General features: G+C 48.8%; 1 protein-coding gene and 1 pseudogene across 3 annotated transcripts in view; both read right to left on the bottom strand.

Annotated features, from left to right (window-relative positions):
- Nucleotides 1–15285, bottom strand: part of LOC149362659 (uncharacterized) — a 176227-nt gene that overhangs the window by 31998 nt on the left and 128944 nt on the right. The gene's annotated exons all lie outside the window — the stretch shown is intronic.
- On the bottom strand, nucleotides 10470–12747 carry LOC149362672 (uncharacterized; annotated as a pseudogene).

The raw sequence follows: 15285 nt of genomic DNA, 5'->3' as shown, positions 1-15285 counted from the left end.
AAGCGGGCGGAGTGGGTGAGAGAACAAACGCGGGTTAATCACATCCTAGTCGAAATCAAGAGGAAGAAATAGGCTTGGGCAGGGCATGTTATGCGAAGGCAAGATAACCGGTGGTCCTTAAGGCTAACGGAGTGGATTCCAAGTGAAGGCAAACTGTTGTATCGCCGGCTGGCACACGCAGAGCAGCAGCCAGCCAAGCAAGCACGACGCCAGTAGCCGAACGAAGAAGACCTATTTAATAGATCAGTTGCGTCATTATATACACAGCTACGGTAGCCCGTGGCGCCCTCCAGGATAGGTTAACATAACTACAACATCCCCCCTTCTAAAAAATGAGCCAAGGTGGCGGCTCATTTGACTACTTCACATTGTCAACAATCACATTTGATAGTGCGCGAACCACGAGGGTTGCCTTCGCTCTCGCGTTGATCGTCGCAAAGTTACGGGTGGTTCCGTTCTTGCTTGTGATGCTTGAGCTGCGCAGCTTTCTGTTGACGGTGCTGTAGTCGAATGAGGCCCAAGGAAGTTCCGGGTAGCGCCGAACTGAAAACTTGCGACGGCAGCGGGCAGATGCTCCCTAGGGTACGGCACTAAACGCTCTCGGTTCCACCTGCGGCCATCTTCCAGTTCGTAGGTGTCTGGGTGCCACTGCTTAACAACAGTCAAGGGCTTGGAATACCTAAGAGCACCTTTGGGAATGTGCCCTGGCAACTTGACCCGTACTCGTTGGCCTGGCTGAAGCGCCGCGTGCTTGGCAGCTTGTCGCCTATCCGTGTATTGTTTGCTTGCCTGCTGATGTTCGGCCACTCTGTGACGCAACGCTTGCAACTCAATGTCTGGCCTCTGGAAGAACTGGGCACCTGGAGCTCCGACTACATCCAGCTTAGTTCTTGGGTGACGCCCATGCAAAAGCAGGGCAGGTTTTTCTCCTGTCGTCGCGTGTGGGGTGCACCGGTATACTCCAAGGTACTCTGTGATGGCATCCTTTAAGGGCCGCTTTTCATGCAAACACACCTGGACGTAATCCTTAAGCACGCGGTTAAACCGTTCGATCTGTCCATTCGCTTGTGGATGGTAGACAGCGGAAAAAGTATGCGTTATACCTATCTCTTGCAGGAATTCTTAAAACTCGGTTGATGTGAACTGAGGCCCATGATCGGACACAAGTTCTTCGGGGTAGCCTTCCCTGCTGAATACACTGCGTAGACATTATGCAACGTTTGAAGACGTGACGTTAGCCGTGAAACACACTTCGGGCCATTTGCTAAAGTAGTCTATTAGTGCGATGGCAAACCGGTTATCTGCGGGTGCATACGCAAATGGGCCAACTATATCAATGCCCAATTTCTGCCATGGACATGAAGGGAACTCTACGGGCTGTAACGGGGGCACTACTAGTCGCGCCGATTTGTCCACGGATTGCCAGACAGCGCAAGACTGAATCAGATGTTGCACCTGTCTGTCCATTCCTGGCCACCAGTACTTCTCACGTAGCCGTTGTTTAGTCCGTGAAATACCTGGGTGCTACTCATGAGCTGCTGACAGGAGGCGCCCAGTTAGCGATGCAGGCACAACAAACTGCTCGCAACGAAGAATAATCCCTCAAGCGACAGACAGCTCGTCTCGGATACGCTGAAAGGGGTGTGCCCCTGATGGTAGATCCTTACTTGGCGGCCATGACGAGGTAGTCCACTGCATGACGTCCTGCAGCATTCGATCCTGCGAAGTTTCAGCCACGAACTCTTCACGGCTTATGCACGACGAAACAAAGCACACTGCGTCATCAGGCCCTTCTGGTTCCATGTGCCCTCCGAGTGCAGATTGGGGCATACGTGACAGCGCATGCGCCACAACGTTTTCACTGCCCTTCTGAAATTCTATTGTGTAGTCGTAATCGAGTAGCCGAGCATGCCATCTTGCAATTCTGAAGGGTCTGCGACCCACCCCTTTTGATGTCAGCAGAGTTACCAGGGCCTGGTGATCCGTGCGCAGAATAAACGAACGGCCCCACAGGTACACGCGCCAATGTTCGCAGGCCCATGCACGCTAAAGCTTCAAGCTCGCCAGTGGAATACTTCTTTTCCGCATCTGTCAATCTCCTGGAAGCGAAAGCAACAGAAACCACTTCGTGACCACGCCGCTGCTGCAGTACTGCTCCGAGGCCAATTCCGGACGCATCAGTTGTAACGATGGTCTCAAGGGCAGGATCAAACAGCTGCAAGCATCTGTCAGACAAAAAACGACCCATTTCAACAAAACAAGTTTGGCACTTCGAATCCCATTGGAACTCTGAATCTTTTCGCAGCAACTCACGAAGAGGTTCGACCATCTCGGCGTATCGCGGAATGAACTTCGCGTAATAGCCCGTCATTCCAAGAAAGGAACGTAACGTCGCCTTGTCCGTCGGCGCAGGCGCGTTCTGAATGGCTTCCATGTTGCTCTGCGATGGTCGCACGCCCTTATCACTCACGAGGTGACCAAGGAATGGAAGTTCGCTCACACTGAAAATGCACTTTTGATTTAACTTCAGCCCGTTGTCACTGATGCGATGCAAAACTTGCCTAAGGTTCGCGTTATGTTCTTCGAGTGAGCTGCCAAAAACGATGATGTCATCAATGTAGCAGAAGGTATTCCTGCAAGATTGTAAAATCTCAGTCATCATTTTCTGAAACGCTGCCGGTGCTGAAGCAAGGCCGAAACATACACGTCGGAATCTGTACAATCCATGGTCCGTGATAAAGGCCGTTAAATCTCGGCTTTCTGGGCTCAGTGGAACTTGGTGGTACGCTGCAGCCGTATCCAATCTCGGAAAAGTATTTTGCACCATGCAGCTTATTCAGGAGCTCTTCTGTGTGTGGTAACGGGAACTTGTCGACGACAATTGCCTTGTTGGGCTCACGTAAATCCACGCTTAAGCGTATTGACCCGTCCTTTTTCCGCACAATGACAGGCGGCGATACCCATTCAGAGTTGTCAATTTTTTCAACGATACCCTCACGTTCAAGACGATTTAGTTCCTCGGACACCTGGCCTCTTACTGCTAACGGCAATCGCCGCAATTTCGCAACAACTGGAGTTGCGCCTTCACGAACTCGCACCTTGCGAATGAAGTTCTTAGCCAGCCCTAGCTTCCCATCGAACAAGTGTGCAAAGTCGGCCTGCAATTCACTGGGAATGCCCTGAGGCGCATACGAAGGTGTCATGCAGTTTATGCACCTGCCATCGATTTGCAGATGCAGGGCGACGATGGCGTCCAACCCCAGAATGTCCGTTCCAACTGGCACGACATGGAAGAGCACGTTTGCTTGGCGACCGCGGAATACAACGGGAGCGACGAAACATCCCCGCACAGCAATGCGATTGCGTGAAAAATCGAAGAGGGTGTCTGTAGATGGTTGCAACGACGTCGGAAGCTTCAGTCTCCTGTATGTAGTTGCGGACAAAATTGTGACCGCAGAGCCGGTGTCCACTAACAATGAAATAGTGACAGCGTGCACTTGCACGTCCACCTGTATTCCTGCTGTATGCCTTCGCCCCAGGTGAAGAACTGACTGTCATAACTCCAATGTCATCTTCGGCAGTAACCCCTCGAATGGGCATGGATTGCCTTGGCTCTTCCAGACTTCTGCACATACGTTCGAAATGACCCAGCCTACCACATTTGTTGCACGTCCTTGTTCTGGCTTTGCACGTTGAAGAACTTGCTATGTGCCGCGGGGAGCCGCAGCGGAAACAACCCCTTAAATTGGTAGTCGGCTGGCCTAGCGCTGTTGTAGAGACTGCAGAACGCTCTGGTCGCCCGGTTGGTGATGCATGACGCTCTATTACGTGAACATCCGTACGTGGAGCGAGTTGCAGCGAATGCTGCTCTGTCGTTTCCATTGCTCTGGCAATGTCGAGCGCACGTTGCAACGTCAGAGCAGAGCCTTCTAGCTTCTAGAATTAGATGGAGCCTTCTAGAATTAGATGGAGCGCATATGGCAGGTTCACTCAGGTCATGAATGGCAGTTTGCCAATATCCCTCAAGACAAAAGTCTACAACAGTTGTACCTTACCGGGGCTTACCTATGGGGCAGAAACGTGGAGGCTAACAAAGAAGGTGCAGCTTAAATTAAGGACAACGCAGCGAGCCATGGAAAGAAAAATTATAGATGTAACGTTTAAAGATCGGAAGCGGGCGGAGTGGGTGAGAGAACAAACGCGGGTTAATCACATCCTAGTCGAAATCAAGAGGAAGAAATAGGCTTGGGCAGGGCATGTTATGCGAAGGCAAGATAACCGGTGGTCCTTAAGGCTAACGGAGTGGATTCCAAGTGAAGGCAAACTGTTGTATCGCCGGCTGGCACACGCAGAGCAGCAGCCAGCCAAGCAAGCACGGCGCCAGTAGCCGAACGAAGACCTCTTTAATCGATTAGTTGCGTCATTATATACACAGCTAGGGTAGCCCGTGGCGCCCTCCAGGATAGGTTAACATAACTATAACACAAACGTAGCAGGAGGCGGCAGAAAGTTAGGTGGGCGGATGAGGTTAAGAAGTTTGCGGGGATACGGTGGCCGCAACTGGCAAAAGACAGGGTTAACTGGAGAGACATGGGAGAGGTATTTGCCCTGCAGCGGGAGTAGTCAGGTTGATGATGGTGATGTAAAGAGTGCACAGAGTGTGCCTCATTTTGCCATTCAAACTGCGCGCGCTGCTGCGTGTGCAGCATAAGTGCGTGCGCATCATGACAGTGTACGAGCGAACTGCCTCGCGCGGTGTGTGGCGTGGAATAGCCGCGGCGATGATACTTGATACAGGCGCCGAAAGTGGTACACAGGCGGATTTCGGCCAGAGCGCAGCTGCAGCACAGTGCCGCTATCGGAGGCGAGCGCCAGCCTTCGCGATGTATGTACTTCACGCAAGACGCGGAGGCACTTCACAAGGTTGAAAACACAAGATGGAAGCGGTTTGGAATAGGTGTTCGGTGTGAATGAATCCACGTGGGTATCCATGTTTCGTGTACCGCTTTCAGCCCTTATTTGAGTCAAATTGCCCCATTCCCACATCGGTGCGTTTTCATTTTGCCACTTTCAGATGATAAGGCCCGTTTTGCTGTAACCACAGCATTGCACCCTCCAGACCCTGCAGACCGCATGCTCTGCCCCGCCGCTATGCTTCGAGTTGTGATCTCTGGCAGATTTTGTAGATCTAAAATAAGCCAGTTTTTCTAGTACTGACTGTGGGTATGCCCCTCATCGGGAGAAACCATGGCTCACGGGTCCGTTGTGTAGATGGTGTGGCCTTCAACAGTGCGGAAACGAAATTTGGTGACCAGTGGCAAAGGCCACTGGCGAAGGTGCCAAAACTGTGTGAGCTCATAATGAGATGAATCTCACATTTAGAAAACAGGTGAAAAGCGCCGGTTGGGGCCGTGAGTCAACATAGCACCTGACATACGAGGTCTGTTAGAAATGTATCCGACTTTATTTTTTTTGCGAACACCTGATGGATATGAAACAAGCGCGCTTGCATCACGTGACCTTGTCCCTTCGTGCGCATGCACGAATTTTTTTCCGCCTGCCGATAGCGTCAGTCGCTGGGACGCAGCATTTGAGTGAGGCGGTGCGCAGTGCTCTCGTCGGTTTTTTATTGCAAGGAAAATGGCGGAGTGACAGGAGGAGCGCTACTGCATCAAATTTTGCCATAAACTGGGAGACAGCCAAGTGGAAACCATTCGGAATATTCAGACGGCTTTCGGTGACGATGCTATGAGCAGCCCACAGATTAAGCAGTGGTACAATTGATTTAAAGATGGCCGCACATCGGTGGAGAGCGAGCCACGCTCCAATCGGCCATCAACATGCCGAAATGACCAGGTCATTGGCGAAGTGAACGCTGTGGTGATGCGGGACCGTCGCGTGACTATCCGAGAAATTGAGGAAGAGGTGGACATGAGCAATATTTCCGCACATTCCATTATCACCGAAGATTTGGCCATGGAGAGAGTTGCGGCGAAATTCGTGCCGAAGCTGCTCACGGTGGAGCAAAAGCAGCTTCGTGTTGAAGTCTCACAGGACATGCTGGATTCCGCAAACAGTGACCCCGAATTCACCAACATCATAATAACTGGTGACGAGTCTTGGGTCTACAGGTACGACCCGGAAACCAGATCCCAGTCGTCACAGTGGAAGCATTCCACGTCACCAGGACTTCAGAAGGCCCGCCAAGTGCGGAGCAATGTGAAAGTGATGCTGACTGCTTTCTTGGACTCTCACTGTGTGGCACACCACGAGTACGCACTCCACAGGGTCAAACAATGACCAAAGAGTGCTACAGGGATGTCCTTTGTTGCCTACGTGATGCTATGCGGCGCAAGAACCCGGAGCTGAGGTCAACAGGAAAGTGGCGCATCCATCAGGACAATGCTCCTGCACATGCCTCGCACTTGATTCAGACTTTGTTGGCGAAAAACCAGACTCCTGTAGTTCAACAGACTCCTTACTCTCCTGATATGGCCCCTGCGATTTCTGGCTGGTTTCCAAAATCAAAAGGCCATTGAAAGGAGCGCGATTTCAGACAAGTAAGAACAGTATGGCTGCAACGACAGCTGAGCTAAACTCCATTCCGAAAGGGGCCTTTTCGGAATACTTCCCAATACGGCAGCACCGCTGGGAGAAGTGTGTGGAGTCCCAAGTAGACTACTTTGAAGGTGACTAGGTTTGGAACGATCCAGTTATGCAAGTTTTTTTTTTTCTACGGCCAAAGGTCGGATACTTTTCTAACAGACCTCGTACGCAGTCCATGAACAGAAAAAGGAAATCGCTAGCAACACGTGACGGTGACATCATTCTTCAACGGGCCTCCATCAAAATAAGAAAAGCTCTGGTATTTAATTTCTTGAACATTTATGAACTTGAAGAGCAGCTTTCAACGCGGAATCTAAATCAGCCTTTGATTTAAAAAAATAGTTACAGAGACTATAACTACGGCAGCAATTCTCTGTACGATGCCTTCTCACTCATGTCAGTTTGAAACGAAAGCCGTAAAGAAGCATTCTTACCGAATTTATGGCTGTAATAAGGGATATTCAAAATTCCGCAAGGGCGCTTTCCCGCGTAACAATGTTGCCCTAAACAAGATGGATGACCATGCGTTTCCAGCTGAAACAAAGCAAGTTAGTTAGTTAGTTATATTGATTTTTATGGCGCAAAAGCAACTGAGGCTATGCTGCGCCAACCTCAAGGTTAGAGGTTTTGTTAATGGTGAAGCTTTTTAAAAATACTTAGAGTTTGTTTAAAACGTTGGCTTCCTTGAGAAACCTAAAAATACATGAAATGTCAACCAGTGCTCGATCACCTAAGAGTAGCATGGGGTGTAATGGGATGCTTTCCCTGTAAAATGTTGTGAAATATTTCTTTCTTAGTTCTTCTAATTTTATGCATGAAATTAAAATGTGGTTCACTGTGAGTTCAGCACCACACATTTCACAGAGAGGTTTGTTTTGTTTGGCTAGCAGAAAGTTGTGCGTGAGGTGGGTGTGTCCAATGCGGAGCCGACATAAAATAACTTCGGTAAAACGTTCTTGATGCCTACATGATTGCCATTCCCCTAAAATTGGTTTCACAGAATGTAATTTGTTGTTTACGTGATCTTGCCATGCGGCCTGCCACTTATTTCTGAGTTTACTGTTGATAAACTTTAAGCAATCCCTGTGCGGTATGCTCACTTGTTTTATTTGGCCATTCCGGGCTTGTGCAGCGCATACATCTGCTTTTTCATTACCTACGATTCCAACATGGCTAGGAACCCAGCAGAATTTAATGTTACGTTTTTGTTTTGTGATTTTAACAATGTTATGTATGATGTTACCTATTATGGGTTCAGCAGCATTTCTGGAGTGCAGTGCTTTGAGCATACTCAGGGAATCGGTGTAAATGATGCTATTTTTGATATTCTCTCTTACTATTTTTTCCACAGCTACAAAGATGGCATAACACTCAGCAGTAAAAACCGATGCGCATTCTGGTAGTCGCATTATCTGTTTGTTTTTTCCTTGGATTACTGCACTTCCAACGTGATTTTCTGTTTTTGAGCCATCGGTATAAAATTCAATGTAAGTGTCATACTTTTCTTGTAGTGCAAAGAATTCCTGTAATATGTACTCATTTGGCGTTTGCTTTTTATCTAAATGTGTCATTGTGAGGTCACATACTGAAGGCAGGCTGTACCATGGTGGTAAATATTCATTCCTTTGTGCAATATTCGGTAGGGCATCTAGTACTGTTAGCTCTTCACATTTGTCTTCAAAGCGCAATAGTAATGGTCTGATAGAATGTGGTTTGTTGATGAATAATCTTTTAGATGGGCACTTGGTGACAACTGGATGGCAGAGATGTTTCGGAAGAGAACGGATTTTTAAGACATATGAGCATGTAAGGGCGATTCTTCGATCCTCAAGAGCGGCTTCATTAGTTTCAACGTAAAGGCTAACTACTGGTGATGTTCTGTATGCTCCAGATGATAGGCGCAGACCAAGATTATGAATGGGGTCTAATCTTTTTAAGTAGGATGCTCTTGCTGAACCATATACTATGCACCCGTAGTCCAGCTTGGAGCGCACCAGAGAGCGATATATTTGTAAAAGGCTTGCTCTATCGGACCCCCACCGCTTCCGTGAGAGCACTTTTAAGATATTGAGGACTTGAGAAGCTTTCTTTTTAAGGTTATTAATGTGTGGTAGAAATGTGAGTTTCTTGTCGAAAGTTAGGCCTAAAAATTTGTGTTCTTGTTTAATTGGTAGCGCAGTGTGATTCAGGTATAGACTGGGATCGACCTGTAGGCCTCGTCGCAATGAGAAAAGAACAGCTACTGTTTTTTGAGGAGAAAATTTAAATCCATTTCTGTCTGCCCAAGAACCTAGTTTATTTAGTGTGATTTGTATTTGTCTCTCACAGGTTGATATACTGGAGGACGTGCATGCTATTTGTAGGTCATCTACATAAACTGAATACATTATGGACTTGGGTATTACTTTAGCTAAAGAATTCATTTTTACTATGAAGAGTGTCGTGCTTAGAATGCACCCCTGGGGTACGCCGTTCTCTTGGGTGAAAGTCATGGAGAGAGTTGCTCCTAGGCGGACTCGGAATGTGCGGTTAGTCAGGAAGTCGTTCAAGCAGTTCAACATCCTGCCGCGGATACCTAGCTCTGCTAGGTCACAGAGGATGCCGAACTTCCACGTAGTATCGTAGGCCTTCTCCAAGTCGAAGAAGACCCCAATACAGTGCTGCTTGTGGATGAACGCCTCCCGGATGGTGTTTTCTAGGCGGACAAGATGATCTGTGGTGCAGCATGTTTTCTTAAACCCACATTGGTGTTTATCTAGTAGTTGCCGAGATTCAAGTACGAAGGTTAGTCTAATGTTTATTACACTTTCGAAAGATTTAGCAATGCAGCTGGTGAGGGTTATTGGTCTATAACTGCTAGGACTTGTTGGTGGTTTTCCGGGTTTGAGAAAAGGTATTATGACTGCTTTTTTCCACTCGTCAGGTATATTTCCAGTTATCCAGATTTTATTAAAGAATTTTAACAGTGCCTCTACAGCAGCCTCGGAGAGATGTGCAAGCATAGCGTAATGCACGTTGTCTGGTCCTGGTGCTGTCTTTTTTCCAGAAGATAATACTTTATTTAATTCTTGTAGTGTGAGAGGCTGGTTATAATCCTCGTGTACACCTGCTCCAGATGGAAATTTTTGTTTTTCAGCTATTGCTTTGTGTTTCTGAAATGTGTTTGTGTAATTGGATGAGCTTGAGATCTCAGCAAAATGTTCGCCCAATATGTTGGCCTGTTCTTCTAAAGATGTTTGTGTCCCGGGTGCTGTCAAGAGAGGAAGTGTGAAAGGGGTATGGTCACCAGTAAATTTACGAACTTTTTCCCACATTTTCTTTGATGTTGTTGAGCTGTTTATTGAGGAGACATATTTCTGCCAAGAGGTTTTTTCTGCATTTCTTCGCACATACCGTGCTCTGGCTTTTGCCTTCTTAAAGGTGAGTAGGTTCTCTGCAGTGGGATATCGACGCAGAGCGCTCCAGGCTTTCTTTTGTTGTTTTTTTGCTAATGTGCATTCTTTTGTCCACCACACTTTGTGTTTCTTTTGTGCAAGTCCTGTTGTTTGTGGTATAGCGAGTGTTGCGGCCGATATTATGCATTCAGTAAACTTCTCATTAATTTCATCTGTGCTAAGGTCGTCACAAAATTCCTTTTCCAGAGTGGCACTTTTTGTAAAAAGTGACCAGTCGGCGAGCTGAAGTTTCCAGCGCCGTGGCCTTGTGGGGATGATTGGAGTGGACGATGAGAGCCTGATGACGGTAGGTAAGTGATCGCTGCCCATGCGGTCATTTAAAACATCCCATTTAAAATCGTTAAAAAGTAATGGTGATGTGAAAGCTAAATCGAGAGAGCTCATTTTTGCTGTGCTTGGACAGCAATATGTGGCTTTTCCCGTATTTAAAAGACAGATATTATTTGAGAGGATAAAATCTTCGATTATTTGGCCCCTCGAGTCACAGCGTTCGCTTCCCCAGAACGGTGAGTGAGCATTAAAATCGCCAACTACCAGGAATGGCTCCGGTAGTTCATTTATCAAGCCTTCTAAATCTTGTATTGTTAATGTCATGTGCGGGGGAAGATATAGAGAACATATAGTTATGGTTTTGTAGCTCACGACGCTAACCGCAACCGCTTCCAGTTTTGTGTTAAGATTGATTTTTTTAGCAGGGACGCCGCTCTGAGTGACGATTGCGACGCCTCCTGAGAGTCTGTTAGCATGCTCGCGATCACGTCGGAATGTTTGATAATGTCTCAGGATATTCGTATGTTGTGGACCGAGGTTGGTTTCCTGAAGACATAAAGCTACAGGAAACATTGAGCCAAGAAAATGTGTGATATCATTGTAATTCCTGAGCAATCCTCTACAGTTCCATTGAAGTAGGAAAGTCATGTTTATATTTTTGAGTGAGGATTGAAGGGATTTACTTGTTTTCTGGGCCCGTTATTGGGGTCCTGTCTATTCTTCGCTCAAGAGAGCGGTTCCGCCGCTGCAAAGCGGGCGGATCGGGAGTTACCTCCATCACCTCACTAGAGGTGCTGGTGGACCGCGGGGAAGCCGCGGATGTGTTAGTGTCAGGCCTCCCCCGACGGGGGGAAGTCCTGCTGGGTGCCGACCCGTGAGCCGGCGCTCCCTGCTTTGGGGATGGCAGAGCAGCGTTCACTGTCTCTGCCTGGGGCGTTGATGGCACTGCCACAGGCTCCGTGAAGGTGGCCTGGGCAGATGCCGGAGTGCTGTGTGGTGCGCCGCCCCTGCGCACCACATCAGCAAAGTTTGTTTTTGTGGAAAAGTTGAAGCTGTTCTTTGCGTAAAACAGTCGTCGCGCTTCCTTAAATGTGATATTCTGTTTTGTTTTGATTGTAACAATTTCTTTTTCATTTTTCCACGATGGACATGACCTCGAATAGGCGGGATGATCGCCTTCACAGTTTGCGCAGCGAGGTGCTGCTCCTTCACAGTTGTCGGAAGCGTGTTCTTTTGATGCACATTTAGCGCAAGTTTCGCGGCCACGGCAGCTTTGAGACCCATGACCATACCGTTGACATTTGAAGCACCTGCGTGGGTTTGGGATGTAATGTCTGACATTTATTTTGAGGTAGCCAGCTTCTATGGATTCGGGGAGTGTGCTTGAGTTGAAAGTCAGTACTAGGTGCTTTGTAGGTATCTCTTTGTTGTCTTTTCTTATTTTGATACGATACACACTTATGACATTCTGTTCTTTGAGGCCTTCAAGCATCTCTTCCTCGGTGAGGTGAATGAAATCTGCTTCGGATATCACACCACGGACGGTGTTCAGAGATCGGTGTGCTGTAACTGATACAGGGATTTCCCCGATGGACACTAGGCTGGAAAGTTTTGAGTATTGGGCAGTGTCTCTGAGTTCAAGGAGCAGGTCACCACTTGGCATTTTAGACAGTTTGTACCCGGGACCCAAGGCCTCAGTTAGACTTTTTGCAACTAAGAATGGGGACATGGTTCTTGCGGTTTTTTCAGTTTCTTCGCTATGAAGAACGTGAAATTTTGGAAATGGTTTCGGTTTTTCGAAAAACTCTGCAGTTGCCTCGTTCCGCCCTCTTTTATGAGGGCGATCTGGTTTGGAAAAGGGGGGAGCCATGAAAAATATGTGTTGTTCGGCCGTGGTGCCAGCCACCCACCATGGAGCCCAACGAGGGGACGGGACAGGAACTTGCGAGCAAGTCCTGCCCACGCCAGCTGTACACCTCAACTATAACCCAATATGACGCAACTCAGGTTAGTTGGCCACACAAGGTTAACCCTCGCCGCCAGGAAAAAAGGGAAAAAACTAAGAAGAGAGGAGGATACAGGAAAGTTGTAAGGAAGGAAATAGGAAAGTCAAAGATAGAGGGGAGGACAGGAAAAGGCGACTGCCGATTTCCCCCGGTTGGGTCAGGCCGGAGGTGCCGTCTACAGGAAGCTGGGGCCAAAGTGGTGTGTTGCCTCCGCCGAGGGGCCTTAAGGGTCCAAACGCTCGGCATCGGCTCAACCACCAGGATCCCCTTTTCCCCGGACACGGCAATGCCACGCACGGCTAAGCGCGGATGCTCGGGTCCGTGGTGACGCATTGTTCACCATCATCCCCCTGCGGGGATGTCCCTGCGGATGCTCGGGTTAACCCCGTGGTGTCGCCACTCACCAACGTCTGCATGCTGCAGACGCCTCCCTGCGGGGGTGAAACAAAGCAAGAAAGACTGTTTTTTTTGTGTTTGATTCTTGCAAAATACATTTCTTACATTCTATCCACACCTTTAGTGCCTGTCCTGTAGCCCACGTAGTTCCTTCATAGCGAAGTCGGCCATCTTGTTTGGGGCAACATAGTTATGTGGGAAAGCGCACATGCGGAATTTTGAATATCTCCTATTGCTGATAACGAGTCGAGAGTTCACGTTCTAATTTTCTATTCAAAGAAAAGAACGTTAGCAAGCGCGATGAGAACTTCTCAGTCTGTTCTATATTCACTAGCAAGATGCGGAGCCCCTAAAAATAAACACAAGTCACTCTGTGGCCCTTATCTCGCCATATAAAAAATGACAGCGCTATGATAATGAATTCGCTGAAGTAAGCAATGTATATTGTCACGTTGTAGTGACGGCAGTCCAGCAGTCAGGAAGACACCAGAAATACTTGCAAACGAAGCTCTTTATTTGGGCTGACTTGCGCCCGCAAAAGAACTGAATCACTCGGTGGCGGCTTAAGCAACAAGCGTGCTCGTCAATCGTCGAACTACGAATGCCCGCTGCTCGCGGCATCGTTCAATTTAAAGGCGGCAAGGAAACTTCCAGAAAACAGGACAAGATACTCTACAGTAATCTAGAAAAACCTAGATGCAGCCTTTCATGGCTGCAATCAATCGAGATTAGTCTGGTCGCTTCTCGCGTCACGAACAAAAGTGATAACAACGCTTTCCTGCAGCCTTGAGCGTGAACGAACAAACACTACAATGATACGTGGCATTACCCCCCTTCCAAAGAAGCATCGTCTCGATGCTTTAAAATGAAAATAAACACGGAGAATGAAAACTTCGAGTCCTTTAGCGTTCATACAATGGCTTCAGGCGTACGACATGTACGACTTCCGGGCGTGTGCGGCGTCGCTGAGATCCTGTCGTGCCGTCGGGGATGACTTCATAGTCGAGGTCACCGATGCGACGGACAACCCTGTACGGGCCAAAGTAGCGTCGCAGCAACTTTTCACTCCATCCACGGCGGCGAATTTGAGTCCATAACCAAACAAGATCATCTGGCTTGTAATGCGTGTCTCGTCGGCGCAGATTGTAGCGTCGGGCGTCGGTATGCTGCTGGTCTTTAATGCGAAGCCGCGCAACTCTTCGGGCTTCCTCGGCGCGATGAAGGTAGGCGGCGACGTCGAGGTTGTCTTCGTCGGAAACGTGCGGGAGCATTGCGTCGAGTGTTGTCGTGGGCTTCCTGCCGTATACCAGCTGGAATGGGGTAAACCTGGTTGTCTCCTGGACGGCAGTATTATAGGCGAAGATCACGTAGGGCAGAATGGAGTCCCACGTCTTGTGTTCGGCGTCGATGTACATAGAGAGCATGTCTGCGATGCTCTTGTTCAGACGCTCTGTGAGTCCGTTGGTTTGTGGATGATACGCAGTTGTCCTCCGACGGCTTGTCTGGCTGTAGTTTAAAATGGCTTGCGTCAGCTCCGCTGTAAATGCCGTTCCTCTGTCTGTAATGAGCACATCGGGGGCGCCATGTCGCAGGAGAATTTGTTCGAGAAAAAATTTTGCGACTTCTGTTGCGGTACCACTAGGCAACGCTTTTGCTTCGGCGTAGCGGGTCATGTAGTCGGTGGCCACAATGATCCACTTGTTACCTGATGACGAAGTCGGAAAGGGGCCGAGGAGGTCCATCCCCATTTACTGAAAGGGCTTAGTTGGCGGTGGTATGGGGTTCAGGAGTCCGGATGGTCTAGTCGGAGGCGTTTTGCGTCGCTGACACTCACGGCACGTTTTCACGTAATGGGAAACGTCGGTAGCTAGCCACGGCCAATAGTGCTTCTCCTGGATGCGGTGCAACGTGCGAGCAATCCCGAGATGCCCCGCAGTCGGTTCATCATGACATGTCTGCATAATTTCCTGCCTGAGATTTTTGGGCACGACGAGAAGATGCACTGTCCTGCTGGGCGCGAAGTTCTTCTTCAGGAGGACATTATTGTGAAAGACGAAGGACGACAGTTGGCGCTTGAACCCTCGTGGAGGCGATGCGGTCTTGCCTTGCAGGTAATCAACTAGGTTTTGCAACTCAGGATCCGAGCGCTGCTGCTGCGCGAAACTGCTGGCGCTTACCGGTCCTAAGAAAGCGTCGCCGTCTTCCTCTTCCGGTGCTGCGTCGACGGGGGCTCGCGACAAGCAGTCTGCGTCGGAATGCTTGCGGCCAGATTTGTAGACTACAGTTATGTCGAATTCTTGAAGGCGCAGGCTCCAACAAGCAAGGCGGCCGGAGGGATCTTTCAAATTGGCTAGCCAGCACAGAGCATGGTGATCGCTCACAACCTTGAATGGTCGTCCGTATAGGTAGGGGCGAAATTTCGACGTGGCCCAAATAATGGCGAGACATTCTTTCTCGGTGGTCGAATAGTTGGCCTCGGCTTTCGACAGTGAACGACTAGCGTACGCGATAACTTTCTCCTGTCTTCCATTTTTCTGAATGAGGACCGCTCC

This window comes from Amblyomma mixtum, chromosome 2 (genome assembly GCF_055824585.1).
Source record: "Amblyomma mixtum isolate Tamu chromosome 2, ASM5582458v1, whole genome shotgun sequence".
Taxonomy (NCBI): Eukaryota; Metazoa; Arthropoda; class Arachnida; order Ixodida; family Ixodidae; genus Amblyomma; species Amblyomma mixtum.
Note: the sequence above shows the minus strand (reverse complement) of the source record. Positions and strands in the feature narration are given on the sequence as shown.